Source organism: Lissotriton helveticus, chromosome 1_1 (genome assembly GCF_964261635.1).
Source record: "Lissotriton helveticus chromosome 1_1, aLisHel1.1, whole genome shotgun sequence".
Lineage (NCBI taxonomy): Eukaryota > Metazoa > Chordata > Amphibia > Caudata > Salamandridae > Lissotriton > Lissotriton helveticus.
Window position 1 is genome coordinate 857,297,839 of NC_136057.1, and position 19,169 is coordinate 857,317,007.

Consider the following 19,169-nt stretch of genomic DNA (forward strand, 5'->3'; position numbering starts at 1 on the left):
AAAGGGGGTGGTGATGGACAAAGCATCTGAACCAATCAAACACTCACACCCAATCAAATGATCTGGGTTTGATCCATCACCGTTCTTTAGCCCACTCTGCCACCCCAGTTCAGACATGGCTATATGCAAATCAGTCTGACCCTGTGCCTCATGGGAACAGTCCAGCCCGAACTGCCAAGCCATGCCTTCCCTGGACCGGAAACAAGCTTCCGAGGACCGGTTTCTGGCATTACAGCCGTCTTCAGCACGGCTTGCTTGAATCCAGTGGCAAAGTGAGCAAGGGACTCACGTCTGAGCATACCCTGCCACACTTATGGCGGCCAAAGCAGTACAAAAGGGGGTGGTGATGGACGGATCATCTGAACCAATCAAACACTCACACCCAGTCAAAAGATCTGGGTTTGATCCATCACCGTTCTTTAGCCCACTCTGCCACCCCAGTTCAGACATGGCTACATGCAAATAAGTCTGACCCTGTGCCTCATGGGAACAGTCCAGCCCGAACTGCCAAGCCATGCCTTCCCTGGACCGGAAACAAGCTTCCGAGGACCGGTTTCTGGCATTACAGCCGTCTTCAGCCCGGCTTGCTTGAATCCAGTGGCAAAGTGAGCAAGGGACTCACGTCTGAGCATACCCTGCCACACTTATGTCGGCCAAAGCGGTACAAAAGGGGGTGGTGATGGACGGAGCATCTGAACCAATCAAACACTCACACCCAGTCAAAAGATCTGGGTTTGATCCATCACCGTTCTTTAGCCGACTCTGCCACCCCAGTTCAGACATGGCTATATGCAAATCAGTCTGACCCTGTGCCTCATGGGAACAGTCCAGCCCGAACTGCCAAGCCATGCCTTCCCTGGACCGGAAACAAGCTTCAGAGGACCGGTTTCTGGCATTACAGCCGTCTTCAGCCCGGCTTGCTTGAATCCAGTGGCAAAGTGAGCAAGGGACTCACGTCTGAGCATACCCTGTCACACTTATGGCGGCCAAAGCAGTACAAAAGGGGGTGGTGATGGACGGAGCATCTGAACCAATCAAACACTCACACCCAGTCAAAAGATCTGGGTTTGATCCATCACCGTTCTTTAGCCCACTCTGCCACCCCAGTTCAGACATGGCTATATGCAAATCAGTCTGACCCTGTGCCTCACGGGAACAGTCCAGCCCAAACTGCCAAGCCATGCCTTCCCTGGACCGGAAACAAGCTTCCGAGGACCGGTTTCTAGCATTACAGCCGTCTTCAGCCCGGCTTGCTTGAATCCAGTGGCAAAGTGAGCAAGGGACTCACGTCTGAGCATACCCTGCCACACTTATGGCGGCCAAAGCGGTACAAAAGGGGGTGGTGATGGACGGAGCATCTCAACCAATCAAACACTCACACCCAGTCAAAAGATCTGGGTTTGATCCATCACCGTTCTTTAGCCCACTCTGCCACCCCAGTTCAGACATGGCTATATGCAAATCAGTCTGACCCTGTGCCTCATGGGAACAGTCCAGGCCGAACTGCCAAGCCGTGCCTTCCCTGGACCGGAAACAAGCTTCCGAGGACCGGTTTCTGGCATTACAGCCGTCTTCAGCCCTGCTTGCTTGAATCCAGTGGCAAAGTGAGCAAGGGACTCACGTCTGAGCATACCCTGCCACACTTATGGCGGCCAAAGCGGTACAAAAGGCGGTGGTGATGGACGGAGCATCTGAACCAATCAAACACTCACACCCAGTCAAAAGATCTGAGTTTTATCCATCACCGTTCTTTAGCCCACTTTGCCACCCCAGTTCAGACATGGCTAATTGCAAATCAGTCTGACCCTGTGCCTCATGGGAACAGTCCAGCCCGAACTGCCAAGCCATGCCTTCCCTGGACCGGAAACAAGCTTCCGAGGACCGGTTTCTGGAATTACAGCCGTCTTCAGCCCGGCTTGCTTGAATCCAGTGGCAAAGTGAGCAAGGGACTCACGTCTGAGCATACCCTGCCACACTTATGGCGGCCAAAGCGGTACAAAAGGGGGTTCTCCAAACCACCACCCTCCTGCGCTCAGCCAGGACCGGCTTTGGTGCTGGTGGTGCCCAGTTCGACAATCTTTTTTAGCGCCCCCCAAACACCATGATCGCCTCTTGGGATTCTCCCACTGCCACCAATCTCTCCAGTCATAAGCTATTACTAAACACATCGCCTCCCCCCTGAGGTCAGCGCTCCCTCCAAAGGTCAGCCCCCAGTGCGGGCGCACCGGTCGTACTGCCCCAAAGCCGGCCCTGCACTCAGCTCTGCCTCTCCCACTTCCCCAATTCATGTCATAAAGTTCTGGAGAGGTGGTTACATTTGGCTTAGAAGGGTTCAGAGCAAAAATGTTTCAAGGTGTCTGCACCAGAACAATTATACACCCACAACGATACTGTGAATGAATCTATGGATGGCTTAGACCAATCCTCTACCCCATATGATAGGACACCAGACTCAATATATGGTGAGACAGTGGGTGTTACAGTTCCATTATTGGGCCCAAGAAAAGTTGTACATTAGTACATATTTCCAGGCCTCCAAAGACATTAAATACTGTAGCTATTTTAAATCACCTTTGGTGTATTTTAAAATTAGTGGTTTTCTGTACTAATAACAGAAAAAGTTTTTGTGATACTGAATAGGTAAATGGCTGTACCCTTGAACAGTTTTACCCTCACTGGTTACGAATGATGGGTGTCCGGCGGCTCCCTCCCCTGTCCTTCCCCTGGCCATTTGTTAAGACATGTGCACCTTAGTGCATGCACATCCATAATGACAATAAGGTGCACATGTGTAAACAAATGGCCGGGGGAAGGACAGGGGAGGGAGCAGCCGGACACCGATCGTTCGTTCCTTCAGCCATACCATCCTCAGTCCCCGTCACAAAGCTCCATCCGTGCCTATTGGGAGGGAGGGGGGAGCTACCCAAGCATGTTAGAGCACTTTTGGGTCTGCTTCCATTGGCTGTAAGCCACCACTGCAGTCCCCAGTGACCCGGACACAAACTATCCTCTCCTTCCCCTCCATCCTCCTCCAGGTGATCAACCATCGCCCCCCCCCCCCAAAAAAAAACCTACAAGTCCCTTTTCTCAGGGTCATCCGTGTGTATCTTTGGAAGCCTACATTCTTCATCCACGTCCACTCTCATAAGTCAGTTCTCCGCTTGCCCAGTATCGGTGGTGCTGAACGTGCCCAGTGAATAGCAATACAATGCCTGGCAAGCGCTAATCCCAACTGCGCAAACTTATATCTCATCTTCCTCCCCTCCCCCATTACTGGACACACTCGCGTACTGTAGAATCTGACCCAGTCCCACCCAAAAAGTGACCCTGCTGCTGATTGCGTCACAAAAGAGTTATTCAAAAAGAGGCCTCTGACAGCCACCATCCACCCACAGCCATGGAAGTGTGGATATGCAGAAAGGGGCACAGCCACCATATGTTAAGAAGCTTAGAATACGATGCACGTTTAAATACATATGTGACTGCTTTTTCCCTTGCTTTTGCGACCCGAGTCATTATGAAAGGGGTGGCAGCCGGCGCCCTACGACCCCCCATAAGGAGTTCAGGGGGATCTGCCTCTGTCGCTAGCCCCTCCAGGAGGTTCTTCTCCCGATTAGGGCCACCATCGCATCACAGCGCCGCAGACACAGGAGTTCAGCTCGGTAGTGTGAGGGGAGATCCGCAAGCCCCAATAGACCCTCTGCCAAGTCCAGTTTTAGGACTTCCAGCCTGACCCTACCTCCCTTAACCAGCCCATAAAGGGACACCAACAAACAGCCTGTTAAGTTGCTTGAATAAGGAGTTTGGGATTATGGTGTAAAGACACCTGGGTAGCAATACCATCTTACTAAGGTGCTGCGTTGCAGTAACCAGCAGGATATTCCAAAATGTAACGGAGGCAGTGAAACCGTCCAGCAGTCGCCCCATATTAAGTCTGCATTGCTGTTGTTTGTCATGTATTATCAGCATTCCCAGGTAATGAAATTGCATTTTCTCCCATGCTCAGGGGCGGCCTAAGGCATGTGCAAGCTGGGCACCTGCACAGGGCCGCCAAACCTCAGGGGCCGCCACGCCAATATACATCTTTAATATAATAATCCTCTTAGGATGGATACATATTTGTGTGGCGGCCCCTGGCAGGGATTTGGCGGCCTCCAGCTCTGTTCTACTTCCAAACACCCTGACCCCCCCCCCCTTCACTGGCCTTCGTGCCTGCGTTCCTCCGGGGGGCCCCTACCTACGCTCCCTGCCCAGGGCCGCCATGAGCCTAGAGCCGCCCCTGCCATGGTAACCCCTCCTCCAGAAGTGCTGCCGCCTACTGGTGAGCCAAGGACACCAGGAGAAGAGTATTGTCTTGTGCATGTTGACAGGCAGCCCTGATACCCTCCAGCAACCCACCATAAGGCATAGTAGGCGCAGGACTGACCTTTCCGGGTTGGTCATATACACTAGGGTATCATCTGTGTACATCGATACAGTGTGTGTCTATCCTCCACTTGTATCTCCCAGTCTTGGAGCTCGTTCCTCAAGTACACCGCTGGCGGCTCCATGGCCAGTCAAGATAGAGTGGGGACAGAGGACACCCCTGCCTCACACTTTGTGAAATACATCAGATATCACCTGATCAGTGCGTACCCTTGCCATTAGTCCCGTTTATAAAAGGCACACTGAGGACAAGTATCCCCGGCCCAACCCCCACTCAGCAGCACTCCCCACAAATACTCCCAGGAGAGGGTACCAAATGCTTCCTCAATGTCCAGGGCAACCAATGCTGCCTACGCTCCCTGGGTGACATGCCACACATGAGGAAGCTGTTGTAGGTTCATCCCTGGCATAAAGCCACAGTTGTCATCATGTACTAAATGTGTGACTACGTAGCCCAGATGCATTGCAAGGACTTTTGTGAGCACTTTAATGTTCACATTAAGCATGGACAGCGGTCAGTATGACCCTGGGTACCTCGGGTCTTAACCAGGCTTCAGAAGCATGATTAATATCGCCTCTCACATATGTAGTGGTAGGTTACTCCTTGTTTTTGATTCATGGCGATTTTCCAGGAACCTAATTAGTAAATAAGTGGTCTGATCCTGGGCACTTCCCGCGAGCCATGTCTCGGAGGGCCTCCCGTAGTTCACCCAGCTGTATCTCCTTCGCAAGGCTTTCCCTCTGATCCTCTGACAGTTTAGGGATCATGACCCCATTCAGGAATGCCTCCACACCGTGCACCATATTACCCAAAGGGGCCACATACACCCCCGCCACATAGTCTTGCAGCGCCAAATTTATCACTGTCGGTCCCATCACTGTCTGCCTGGGTAAGGGAAAGGATCGTCGGTGGGGGCCGCTCACATGTTAGTAACAAGGCTAACATTCACCCAGACCGGTCCCTCTCCCTAAGTAATCTCTGTTGGCAGTCCAGCCGTATATGACAGTACAGTCTATCCCAGAGGTGTACAACCAGCCTATGGGCTTCCGCCAATGACGCTTCACCCATTGCCTGTCCCACCGCCTGCCGGTGCAGTTGAGTCAGGAGGAACTTCTCCTCCAGTAGTTCCTGTTCTAATTTATTTCTAGTGCAGTAAACCTTTCTGAGGCTTTCACCCTGCACAACTGCTTTTAAAGCGCCCCAGTCTGTGCCACGGGTTTCTACAGTATTCCAATTGGTGTCAATGTAGTCCTGTAAGGGCAATTGCATATCCAATTTATATTTTGGATCTCTCAGAGACTCCGGTGAAGTCTCCATAGGGGAATGCTCCGCCTAAGACACCCTAGCCTGCACTCCAACAAGAAGAGAGCGTGGTCTGATTAAAAGTGCACCTGGTATCTCACCCCCTGAACATTCAGAGCACTATAACTGGTCCAATTGGCTATGGGCTCGGTGCGTGGGTGTGTTAGAAGATAATACCCTAGCTGTCTGATTGAGTTCCCTCCAAATGTCTAAACACTGTAATCTGGTTATGGTCTCCCATAGTTGTGTCACCATATTTAGTTTTGTACCCAGTCTGGGTGGTTGTGTACATTCATATGCCCATTCAGGATGCAGTTCAAATCCCCTACTCAGACTATGGGCATTCCCAAGTATGTTAAGAGTTTAGTCTCCAACGCCTCAAAGAAGTCTCCATCGTCAGTGTTAGATATATATATATATATTTAAAGAAGGCCCAATTCCACAATTTCTTATGCCATACAGCAGAACGTATTATCCCTCTATGTCTGCTGTGTGAATATGCTGCGTAAACTGGACCCCAGGTGCCACCCAAATGGGGACGCTCCTGGCGTATGATGATTATGGCGAGGAAAAAAGTTACGCTCCATTTTTTCTGTAATTTCTGTGCTTCCCCATTCATCAGATACATCTCCTGCAGCATCACAACGCAGACCCCCATCCGTTTCAGATATGTATGTGTCCTGTACTGCTTAACAAAGGAGTTCAGACCCCTCAAATTCCATGTGAGAAAGCACATGGACCTTCCCATCAGGTATGATCGAACATCTTGGGTCCGAGGACCCGTCGCATCTCCCCACCTCCAATCCCCCCCCCCACCTATTCTCTCCACCCACCGCACAGCCCACAGAAGCAGGGACCACCACATGCTGCAATAAAAGAAATACTACCCAATAAACACAACCCCACCTCACTCCTCGAGTAAACATGTCTGAACTGAACTTGTGTCTCCCCAGCCATAGTCTGTACCTACCCACCCCTACACAATACTATAAACACTGGTGTCTATAGCAATTTGCGTCAAGCCTATACTCCCCTACCTAACTGTTTGCATTTATCGTAAGGGTGAGGTGTGACCTCGGGTTAATCAGGTAGCAGCACAAGCCACAATCCAGCCTATATGTTGTTGCTAAAAATCCCCACACTCCCAGCACAGAACACAGCCACCAATGCAAACAAAATGGGGGAAAAAGGGGGTTCCACCCGAGGCCCAAGCCCGCCCATTGATCCCAACACTGGGTACCCACATCACCCCTTTAAGAGATAGTGTCTGCAACCATTGTCCAACAAAGGTCAAGGTCTGTACTGTCCCTCACAGTGGTGCCCATCCAGTACCAGCAACATACAGTGATGTGTTCGTAGCTCACTCAATACGGGAGGAGGTCCCCTCACCTCCCCAGGCTTGACATCCAGGTCACCACAAGCCGTTGGCAACTGCCAGACCCGGGCAGTCAACACACATTTAGCTCTGTCCCAGGAACCTATGTATCCTCCACCAGGGCCAAACCACTTCCAGCAGAGACAACAAAGGTGGCCGATTTCACCAATGCCCTAGCCTCTTGCACTCCTGTAATCATTGTTCCAAATCCAGTGAGCTGTCCCAGCTCACCACCATCTTTGCACTGGATGTGGAACACTGCTTTCGTCTGCTTCTCTTCCTTGCTACTGATCGGGCCGTCGACCTTGCTGGGCCCACTCTTGGTAGTCCCCTTGGTCAGAGCCGGGATTCTGTCCCTTCCTGGATTTCAAGTCCCAGAAGCCTCCTGGCTTTGTGAAAAAATGTATAAAGCCATCATGTAACACTTTTAGTTTTGCTGGGTAGGCCAATATTTATTTGAGGCCCATTGCTTTTATTGTTTGCTTAGCACCACTAAATGCCTGCCTCTGCTGCTGAACAGGTGGTCTGGGAACATGCATATGACCTGATTTTCGAAGGAGGGGGTCAATCTTTCGATGTACCTCCTATAGAATGGTATCGCGGTCCCTGAAATTGAGGATTTTTGCAATAATAGTCCTCGGGTGCCTCCCAGTGGCAGGGCCAATGACTGGTGGGCCCACTCCACTACAAGCATCTGCAACAGTCTCACGCCCGGGATCTGCGCCCTAACCCAGGCCTCCAGGAAAATTTCTGGTGCATTGCCTTTGGCCTTTTCGGGAAACCCACCAATCTCAAATTACATCTGTGGTATTGACAATCTGCATCCTCTGCTTGGGTTCCAGTTTCTGCGATTGAGCCTTGAGGGCAGTCACAGTGGCCTTCAGCACCATCATCTCCTCTAGTAGTTTGGACATATGCCTTTGATTTTTGCCTGTACTGTTGCCCTCAAAGCCTAGATGGGCTTTAGGATATGGGTCCCTGTTGAGCTATTCGGGTCCTGTGGTCCTCCAGTACCATCCACAGGCGGTCCCCTGCCTGCCCCAGAGGCTGTAATTTGGTCAGTTTTCATTTGTTGCGTACTCCTAGGCACTCTCTCTTTGTCCATTGTAGCCACTTGTGCTGCGACACTCGAGTACTTCCTGCAGCTGGGCCACTCAGTAGTTTGGTCAGTGGGGACACCAACATTTTTCAGGAGGTCACAATGCCCAGCACAGTGCAGACAGTGATTAAATATAGCCAATCAGGCTAACCAGGTCCTAATCTAGGGTGTCGTTTGGCCTGGCCCTGCCCCACAGACATCCCCCACGTGGGTCCATTCATCAGTGGGGGGCAGGAGGTTCTGCAGGCCCCTCATTACCTCTGTATGCCTTCCACCACACTGCTCACAGGACACCAAGCCAGGAACTCTCCCTCAGTGTGTGTAAGGGAATTCTGCTACCCCGTCCACCAACTCGTGGCAAGTGCCCTGCCCCAATGCACCAACTCAGGCCTCCGAGCACCCTGTACAAGTCAGGGCCACAGTGGGTCTCAGCAGTGAACAACTCAAACGGTAGGGGGGAGAGGAAAATTAGCAGTCTTTCTCCCTTCACCACCTGCGCTTTTACTTCAGGACACCTCTGAGGTGAGGGGAAACCCTACTCAAGTAGCAACCATAATTCCTGTCCTGTCAGGATGAAACTGAAGCAAACCCCAAATTAACCTGTGCTCATCCCTCCAGTAGCTTAGCACAAAAGCAGTCAGGCTTCACTTAGAGGCCATGTGTAAAGTATTTATACAGAACTTCAAACTGTAATAAAGGTAGAATACAACACAAGAAAAGTCCTACACTAATTTTGAAAAATAGAATGAAATGTAATAAATTGTTAGACACCAAAATGGCAAAAATCCAACTGGTAGAACCGGAGATATACAATTTTAAAGATTTCAGTTAAAATAGTGCTTAGAAACAAAAAATGCACCAATTGTATTCCACCGGATCTGGACAAAGTCACAAGTTCAGGCAAACCATGATGGAACGCGGGCGGATGTATGACATTACAACGCATGCTTTTACATCGCATGCTTTTACATCGCAGTTTTTACAACGCATGCTGTTACAATGCATAGCGCTTTGGGGTGCTGGATAGTGAATAGTTTAATTTACTATTCCAACTCCAGTCCCCGTGGATAGTAGGGAAGGTGTTAGATAGTAAATTAAATCTAATCCCTATCCTAGAGCGCCCCCCAGCGCAATGCGTTGTAATGGTTTGCGTTGTAAAAGTTGTGATTTAAAAGCACTGCGTGGTAAAAGTTGCGTTGTAAAGGATGTTTCCCAACGCGGGCCAGATACAAGGATCAAGTTAGGCTTGCTGAACAAAGTACCTTAAATCCTGGTTGAGGAGCTTTACGAGATCCTGTGTTAAGGATGTGTAGCGCAGTGGAGGTTCCAAAGAAGGTGCAGGTGGCAATGTGAGGTTCTACAGTGGAGATACAACATGCAGTGGTGGTTTCGATGAAGCCATAGATGGTGCTTGTAATGCAAGGTCCTGAGTTGTCGTTGAGTAAGGCGTAGGCAAATTCATGCAATGTGAACTCCCGCATAGGGGTGCATTGCACAGCAGCTGTTCCAAGGAGATGTGGGCTGTGATGCGAGGTCCAGCATTGTGGATGCTTTGCGCAGTGTCAGTATCGATATGGAGCTGCGGGGAGATACGTCGCCAACTCCCAACCATCCACGCCTGCAGTGGCATCATTTCGGGGGTATGAATCGCAGCAGAGTCCAGGTGCTGGGCTCAAGGAGGTTGGAGCTTTTTCTGTCCATGAGATTCTGATCAGGAGGCCAACCAACTAGCCCTTTGAGTCACTCGTGTGCTCCTGGTTTCAAGATGCAGGTCCAGTCCTTTTCACTCAGGCAGCAGGGCAGCAGAGTATCAGAGTAGTACGGCAGCAGAGCAGCAGTCCTTCTAGCAGCAGAGCAGCACATCATGTCTTCCACAGGTCCAGAGGTGTATGTGAGGGTCAAATATTTATCCTTGGTATCAGCTTTGAAGTGGGAGAGGCTTTTGGAATTTCCTTCCTGTCTGCCTTGGCCCCAACTTGTATAGGGAATAAAAGACTAGTGGGAAACCCATTGTGAGTGTGCGCAGGCAAAGTCTTTGTGATGTGCAAGTGTTGTTGGTGACAGCTTGCCCTCCTAGCAAGTCAAAAATGGCTGCTCCTACAAACACATATTTCCCCTATGCCGTACTGTCTTTTATCAATACACAAAGACCAACTGCCAGCCAAACCTAGTCACGTGACTCTGGATACAGGCTGCAGGCACCAAATGGTGAGGACAAGAAAATGCTAAATTTCTAAAAGGGGCATTTTCTGAATAGTGACTTAAAATCCAACTTTACCATTAAATATGGTTTAATTTACAATTCTTTATACACCAAATTTGACATTCCTACTTGCTCCCGATTAAAATGTATCAAATGTAATTAGGTAACCCAATATAATTATTTGGGAGAAGCAGGCCTTGCAATAGTGAAAAACGAATTTAATAGTTTTTCACTACCAGGACACGCAAAAGTTGAAAGTGTGTGTCCAACTTTTTAATACATTGCACCTTGCCCTATGGGCTGTTTAGTGCCTATTCAAGGGGTGAATTATATGTATTAAAAAGGAAGGTTTAAGCCTGGCAAAGGGTTTACTTTGCAAGGTCAAAGGGCAGTTTAAAGTTCACACACAGGATGCAATGGCTGGCCTGAGACATGTTTAAAGTACTAGTTACGTTTGTGAAACAATGAGTGCTGCAGGCTCACTAGTAGCATTTAATTGACAGGCCCTGGGTACATGTAGTACCACTTTACTGGGGACATACAAGTAAATTAAATTAGTCAATTGGGTGTAAGCCAATGTTACCATGTTTTAGGGAGAGACCACATTAGCACTGGTTAGCAGTGGCAAAGTGAATAGCGTCCAATGATCGGCAAAACGGGGTCCGAAAACAGGAGGGTAAAGGCAAAAGGTGTGGGGACGACCCTGCAAAAAGAGCCAAGTCCAACAATAGTTCATGCAGAAATTCAGCAACTGCAGATTGAAAGTTTTGTCACTTTCAAGTAGGAGTTCAAGAGACCTAGGCATTCAGACGTAAGACACCATCCAGATTCTCTATTTCTTGATCACTACCACTGTAAAGTCAGGGCAGTTCTGAGCAGCTCCATTTTCCAAAATGTCCAGAAGCACAGTTGATTGAATTGACTATGCAATGTGATTGCAGGGAGCACCAAACTTTTGAGATTTACAAAGGCCACTGCCACTCATCAGTTTTCTTCATCCGGAACAGATGGTAAGCTCCACGGAGGTATAACTTCATGAAATATTTAGGACCCTGAACAGATTCAAGGATGTCCTTGATGAGTGAAAGTGGGTAACAGACCTTAATGGTAACATTCAATCCACAATAATCGATGCTAGGTCTTAGCTCTCAGGGCTTCTTCAGGAGGAAGAAGAAAGGAGCAACAGAGGGACATCTTGATTGGACAACTAAGCCATTCTGAAGGATTTCTTCCCACTATTCTCTCAGAGCCTGCTTCTTGTGCTAGGAAAGAGAGCGTATTCTACCATGTGTGCCATAGGGAAATATGGTTCACGTAGGGTCAGGGTGGCACAACCCAAATTCCCGTAAGCAAGGAGCGACACAGAAGTAGGTTTCTGTTCTGGGCCTACACATTTGTAATGTGCATAAACGAGAAACCATTATTGTGGCCCAAGTCTGCCCGACTGGCAATCAGAATGATTGCCGACCAGCGGAAAAGTGACGGATGCACTTTGCATCCACCGTGATACCCCCGCCATTATAATATGACGGGGGTATTACTTGTTATGCCATCATAACGAGCCCCTATGTTATTAGGAAATCTCTGGAAGGCTTAAAGCTGTTAACCAGATATTGGCATTATATATTTTGAAAGTAAATCACAGTTGCAGGAATTCTTAGTTTGAGGATTGCAAATCAATCAGAAATAGGAGTCCTCACTTATGACAACTGGGGTCTTTCAGTTCTGATGTGTGTTCTGAGGCCCCCATACCGTGGACCTTCAAGATGGTGGAATAGTACCCCAGTTGGATGCACCTTCCAGCATGGATAGACTCATAAGTGGGTGCCCCTGCCCTCATGGAGCACCCACAAATTGATTACTAGGGACAAAACATTCCAGCTGTAGTAGGGCCCAGTCTTCACCTCCTTGTGCTGGGCAGGCTGAGCTTCATGGCAGGTATGAGGGAGGGAGGGATGGTCTTGGCTGCAGCTCCAGCCTCGTACAGTGCCCCTGCTATTACTAGTGAGTGAGTGGTGCTATGGTGATGGTATTGGTATTGGTGGTGGTGGTACTCGTATGGGTGGTGATACTGGTATTGGTGGTGGTGGTATTGGTAGTGGTGGTGGTATTGGTATTGCTGGTGGTGGTACTAGTATGGTTGGTGGTGGTATTGGTGATGGTGGTGGTATTGGTAGTGGTGGTGGTATTGGTGGGATTGGAGGTGGTGGTGGTGGTGGTGGTATTGGGATTGGTAGTGGCATGGATATTGGTGGTGGTATTGGTATTGGTACTGGTGGTATTGGTGGTGGTGGTGGTATTGATGGCTGTGGTGGTTTTGGTGGCGGTGGTATTGGTGATGGTGGTGGTATTGCTGGTGGTGGTATTGGTGGTGGTGGTATTGGTGGTGGTGGTGGTGGTGAGGTGGTGGCATTAGTGGTGGTGGTATTAGTGGTGGTATTGGTGGTGGTGGTAGTGGTGGTGGTATTGGTGGTGGTATTGGTGGTGTTGATATTGGTGGTGGATGTATTGGTATTTACAGGGGTTACTAGCATTCGCAGTGGTGGTAATGGATTAGAGGGTGGTAGTATTGGTGGTGGTGGACTTGGTGGTGGTTTTAGTTGTGGTGGTATTGGTGGTGGTGGTGGTGGTATTGGTGGTGGTGGTGGTATTGGTGATGGTGGTGATATTGGTGGTGGTGGTGGTGGTATTGGTGGTGGTAGTGGTGGTTGTGGTAGTATTGGTGGTAGTGGTATTTGTGGTGGCATTAGTGGTAGTGGTATTAGTGGTGCTATTGGTGGTGGTGGTGGTAGTGGTGGTGGTATTGGTGTTGGTGGTGGTATTGTTGGTGTTGATATTGGTGGTGGTGGTATTGGTATTGCCTGGGGTTATTTGGTATTGCCAGTGGTGGTATTGGATTGGTGGTGGTGGTAGTATTGGTGGTGGTGGTACTCGTATGGGTGGTGATACTGGTATTGGTGGATGTGGTATTGGTAGTGGTGGTGGTATTGGTATTGGTATTGCTGGTGGTGGTACTAGTATGGTTGGTGGTGGTATTGGTGATGGTGGTGGTATTGGTAGTGGTGGTGGTATTGGTGGTGGTGGTGATGGTATTGGGATTGGTAGTGGCATGGATATTGGTGGTGGTATTGGTATTGGTACTGGTGTTATTGGTGGAGGTGGTGGTATTGGTGGCTGTGGTGGTTTTGGTGGTGGTGGTATTGGTGATGGTGGTGGTATTGCTGGTGGTGGTATTGGTGGTGGTGGTATTGGTGGTGGTGGTGGTGAGGTGGTGGTATTGGTGGTAGTGGTATTGGTGGTGGAGGTATTGGTGGTGGCATTAGTGGTGGTGGTATTAGTGGTGATATTGGTGGTGGTGGTAGTGATGGTGGTATTGGTGGTGGTATTGGTGGTGTTGATATTGGTGGTGGATGTATTGGTATTTACAAGGGTTACTAGCATTCGCAGTGGTGGTATTGGATTAGTAGTGGTGGTATTGGTGGTGGTGGACTTGGTGGTGGTTTTAGTTGTGGTGGTATTGGTGGTGGTGGTGTTGGTATTGGTGGTGGTGGTGGTATTGGTGATGGTGGTGATATTGGTGATGGTAGTGGTATTGGTGGTGGTAGTGGTGGTTGTGTTTGTGGTAGTATTGGTGGTAGTGGTATTTGTGGTGGCATTAGTGGTAGTGGTATTAGTGGTGCTATTGGTGGTGGTGGTAGTGGTGGTGGTATTGGTGGCGGTGGTGGTATTGTTGGTGTTGATATTGGTGGTGGTGGTGGTGGTATTGGTATTGCCTGGGGTTATTTGGTATTGCCAATGGTGGTATTGGATTGGTGGTGGTGGTAGTATTGGTGGTGGTGGACTTGGTGGTGGTTTTAGTTGTGGTGGTATTGGTGTTGGCGGTGGTGGTATTGGTGGTGATGGTGGTATTGGTGGTGTTGTCATTGGTAGTGGGTGGTATTGGTGGTGGGGGTGGTATTGGTGGTAGTGGTACTGGTGGTTGTGGAGTTGGTGGTGGAGGTGGTGGTATTGGTGGTGGTATTGGTGGTAGTGGTATCGGTGGTGATGGTATTGGTGGTGGTATTGGTGGTGGTGGTGGTATTGGGGGTGGGGTTGTATTGGTGGTGGGGGGTTTGGTGGTGGTGGTGGTATTGGTGGTGATGGAATTGTGGTGGTATTGGTGGTGGTATTGGTAGTGGTGGTATTGTTGGTGGTGGTATTGGTGTTGTGGTATTGGTAGTTGGGGTATTGGTGGTGGTATTGGTAGTGATGGTATTGTTGGTGGTAGTGGTATTGGTGGTGGTGGCATTGGTCGTATTGGTAATGGTGGTTGTGGTGTTCGTAGTGGTGGTGGTATCGGTGTTGGTGGCGGTACTGATGGTATAGGTGTTGGTGGTATTGGTGGTGGTGGGGTGGTATTGTTGGTGGTGGTATTAGTGGTGGTGTTGGCATTGGTGGTGGTACTGGAAGTGGTATTAGTGGTGGTGGTATTGATGGTGGTGGTATTGGTGGTGGTGGTATTTGTGGTGGTGATGGTATTGTGGTGGTGATATTGGTGATGGTGGTGGTGGTATTGGTAGTGGTGGTATTGGTGTTGCTGGTGGTATTGGTGGTGGTGGTGGTATTGGTAATGGTTGTTGTGGATTGGTAGTTGTGGTATTGGTGGTGGTATTGGTAGTGGTGGTATTGGTAGTGGTATTGGTGGTGGTGGTGGTGGTGGCATTGGTCGTATTGGTAATGGTGGTTGTGGTGTTGGTAGTGGTGGTGGTATCGGTGTTGGTGGCATTGGTGGTATTGGTGTTGGTGGTGGTGGGCTGGTATTGTTGGTGGTGGTATTAGTGGTGGTGTTGGCATTAGTAGTGGTACTGGAAGTGGTATTGTGGTATTGATGGTGGTGGTGGTATTGGTGGTGGTTGTATTTGTGGTGGTGGAGGTGGTAGTATTGATGGTGGTGGTGGTGGTATTGATGGTGGTGATATTCTGGTCGTATTGGTAGTGGTGGTGGTATTGGTGATGGTGGAGGTGTTTGTATTGGTCGTCTTGGTAATGGTGGTTGTGGTGTTGGTGGTGGTATCGGTGTTGGTGGCAGTGGTGGTGGTATTGGTGTTGGTGGTATTTGTGGTGGGGGGCTGGTATTGTTGGTGGTGATATTAGTGGTGGTGTTGGCATTAGTAGTGGTACAGGAAGTGGTATTGGTGCTGGTGGTATTGATGGTGGTGGTGGTATTGGTGGTGGTTGTATTTGTGGTGGTGGAGGTGGTAGTATTGATGGTGGTGGTGGTGGTATTGGTGGTGGTGGTATTCTGGTGGTATTGGTAGTGGAGGTGGTATTGGTGATGGTGGAGGTGGTTGTATTGGTGGTGGTGGTATTGGTGGTGGTATTGGTATTGGTGGTGGTGGTGGATGTGGTGGTGGTGGTATTGGTGTTGATGGTGGTGCTATTAGTGGTGGTGGTGTTGGTGGTGTTATTGGTGGTATTGTTGTTGTTGTTGTTGTTGTTGTTGTTAATAAAACAGGCTTTTGAAAACAACCCATCAGGTGGCTTTACAGATTACATGTAACATAGATGTGCTGTTGTCAGCTTCAGCCATAAGCACAGGGTTATGTGCTACCTGAAATTCACATGACTTAATTGGCTAATCATTTCTAAATTAATTTTGCATGAAGGGGGGTGTACTCATGCACAAGATAATGCCGGGTTAAAGTAATTAAAAGAGGGCGCCCCTATTATGGGGGCGGCCGTGCTGCTTAAAAACCGCAAGCGGTGTCAGCTGAAGCGGCGCATGTCCGGCCTGCAGTAAGAGAAACTAAATAAAATAAATAGTGCTTACAGACTAAATAACAGGTCCCGAAGAACAACCGAAGTCAAAGGGACAGTCGTCATGGAAGGTACAAACGAAGACAAAGCCGTACTAAGGAGGGACTAACAAGCCTAGTAATTAATTCGAAGGCAGCACTTACGAAAGACAATGACACAAGCCAATGAAGATTATGGGAGGAGAGTGGGTGCGGCTTCTCTCCCATACTCTACTACAGCAGTTTCGCTGCGCGAGTAGTGCAGACGCGCTGCCGCTAGGCTCAACCTAAAAGGGGAAAACTATTTTTCTTAAGTTGACGTTTTCATCAGTAATTTCTTGCCTTAGTGTCTAGTTTAGAAAAGTAATTTACTGTTGAGTCCATTTGACCTGTCTTCTCAAAGGGATACATAGTAATGTTTGGTTGTCCGAAAACATGCATTACCAAGCGCCAACAGCTTATAATGTTTTGTTCATTTTGTACCAACTATGCTTTAATTCAGGTAGTACAATCTACTGAATAAAAAATGAATATCAGGGAAACTAATGCATTTTTTAAATGGGCCCAAGATACTGAGTTTAGGAAACATTTATTTATTCAGCTCTTAATTTGGAGCTACCCATACTATCATGTGATTCAGGGGGAATTTTGCAAACTTTGTTTTCCCTTGCACCCTGCCTTAAATTTAAAGCCAAAAATAGAATGTAATTGATAATAACAAATGTTCTACTATTCTTTATTCCCACACTTCTTCCAATAAAACTCTACCCGCCTTATTTGAGTGGGCCTAGTGCTCTTGACAGGAAAAGCCTCAAAACACAACATGGAGACATAAAACTTGTGTCATGAAAAATGACCCATTTTAGCAATTAGGGTAGTTGTGGACCCAGATGCGACCTAGGGTAGCCTACCAAAACCAGACATTTCTGAAAAACAGCCACCCAGGGAATTCCAGGGTGGTTGTGGCATGTCTGGATTCCACTATTTTTTCTTGACCAGAATGCCCACCAAACATCTAACTTTTTATAAAATAATGCATTTTCCTCACAGTTCTAAGAGGAAATGTTTCTGAATATGTGGGGATCCACAAAATTAATATTGTGCAGCATTCGCATAAATGGCACCAAGGTCAGAAAGCCAAAAGCTTGATACAGCATTAAGAGTGGGAGATAGGTCCAGCAAATGGGCTGACCACCACATATTAGAAATGCTTACCACTGCACATTTTACATTATAGCCAATAAGAGAGGGTGCATTTTTCTTGAAATCCGAATTGAGTTTAAAGGATCTAGCAGGCCATAACCAATTTAAGCTAGGTCCAATCTGCCACAGTTCTACCAGTAGACAGATACTATCTAGATTAGAAAATCAAACCCACTCCCAGCCTTTATATATGTGCACACCTGTAAACACGTGTCACACCCTACATTCTCAGGGCACTTTTTCCCAGTAGCGTACCTAATTTAACAAGGTAGTACTGACAGGTGCAGCTGAAATCCATTTAGAACTGAAGCTTACAGTGGGTGAGATTGCATCAGGCATACTAACCACAGCAGAGGTCCAAAACGCTGAAATCCAAAGCAAAAGAAATAGGGGTATTTTCCAGGCAAGCACTGCTTACCTACATCAATCAACCAGGATGAAGGTGACATGGGACTTATATATGCTACAGATTGTATAAGTATCTGTTGTTTTGTAATTATATCTTATTTATTTGGCTTTAATCTCTTACTAAACCCTCTCTCTTCACAAGCTCTTAGAAATCACACTTAACAGAGATATATAAAAAAATATATTTGAATAGGAGAACAAGTCTTGGTGCTATTTCTTTCAACATTAGAGGTATGTTGATTACCTTGGGAATAGATGGCTTTTATGGAGCACTCAAAGTGTTTGAGGAATTCTGTCTTCAAAATCATGTGGAGCTCAGCTCCGATTGTCTCCCATTTCTTATTCTGCAATCTAATTCCTCATTATGACAACCAGTATTTTTATCATGCATTCAGTTAAGTGAGATACCATATACTTGGTGAGGTAGTTTAGTACTGTTAATTTAAATCAAGTTTCCACTGTTTAATGCATCAATCTATGGAATATTTGCACTTTTAGGTATTTCAATGAAATTGTACAATAAGCATAGTTAAGAGTCACTACAAGACAAGCCACTAAATGTGATTACGCAGATGGGGTTTTCATCAAATAGATAACGTGTTATTGTTGCAAACTCTCATGCTGGTTGATTTAAATGTCTGATTTAGACTAGAGGTGTTCAGGCATTTCAGTTAAAGAGTCAAAATCTATTTATTTTGCTTTAATGCACTATGATTATTTTTTCTTCAAAATCTACGGAAATTGGTGGAGAGGTACAAATATATATAAATACTAGCAGCCCGTCCCGACGTTGTCCGGGTATGAAATAGAATGTGTGTATTTGACAAGGGCAATTTATTTTAAAATCACGCTTAAGACAACATTTTTTGTTTCATTAAAATAGGGACGGAGAAGGGCCAGCTGCAGCCCTGGTTGATGTTAGCAGGCGCGTGTAATTGGTGTAGTGATCCGCCGCCTGAGCCCGGCTACAGCCCTGGTTGATGTTAGCAGGCGCGTGTAATGTCATTGAATGAGAGGGTTATCAGTCGCGGGTAAATCCGTTTAATGGGAGAGTTCAGTGACAGCGAGTAGGAGAGGCTGCAGTAATTGTCCCCGCAGACAGGCTCATTTGCGTGTTTCCCCACTTGAGGCCTAGATGCAGGCCTGTTTGATGTTAGCAGGCGCGTGTTCCCCCGCTACAGGCCCAGCTGCAGCCTTGGTTGATGTTTTCATGTGCATGTAATTAGTGTACTGATCCACCGCCTGAGCCCGGCTAGAGCCCTGGTCGATGGTAGCAGGCACATCTAATTTCGTTGAATGAGAGAGTTCAGTAACAGCGCGCAGGAGAGGCTGCAGTAATGTTACTTACCAGGCCTCCAGCTGAACGCGTTTGTCATGCC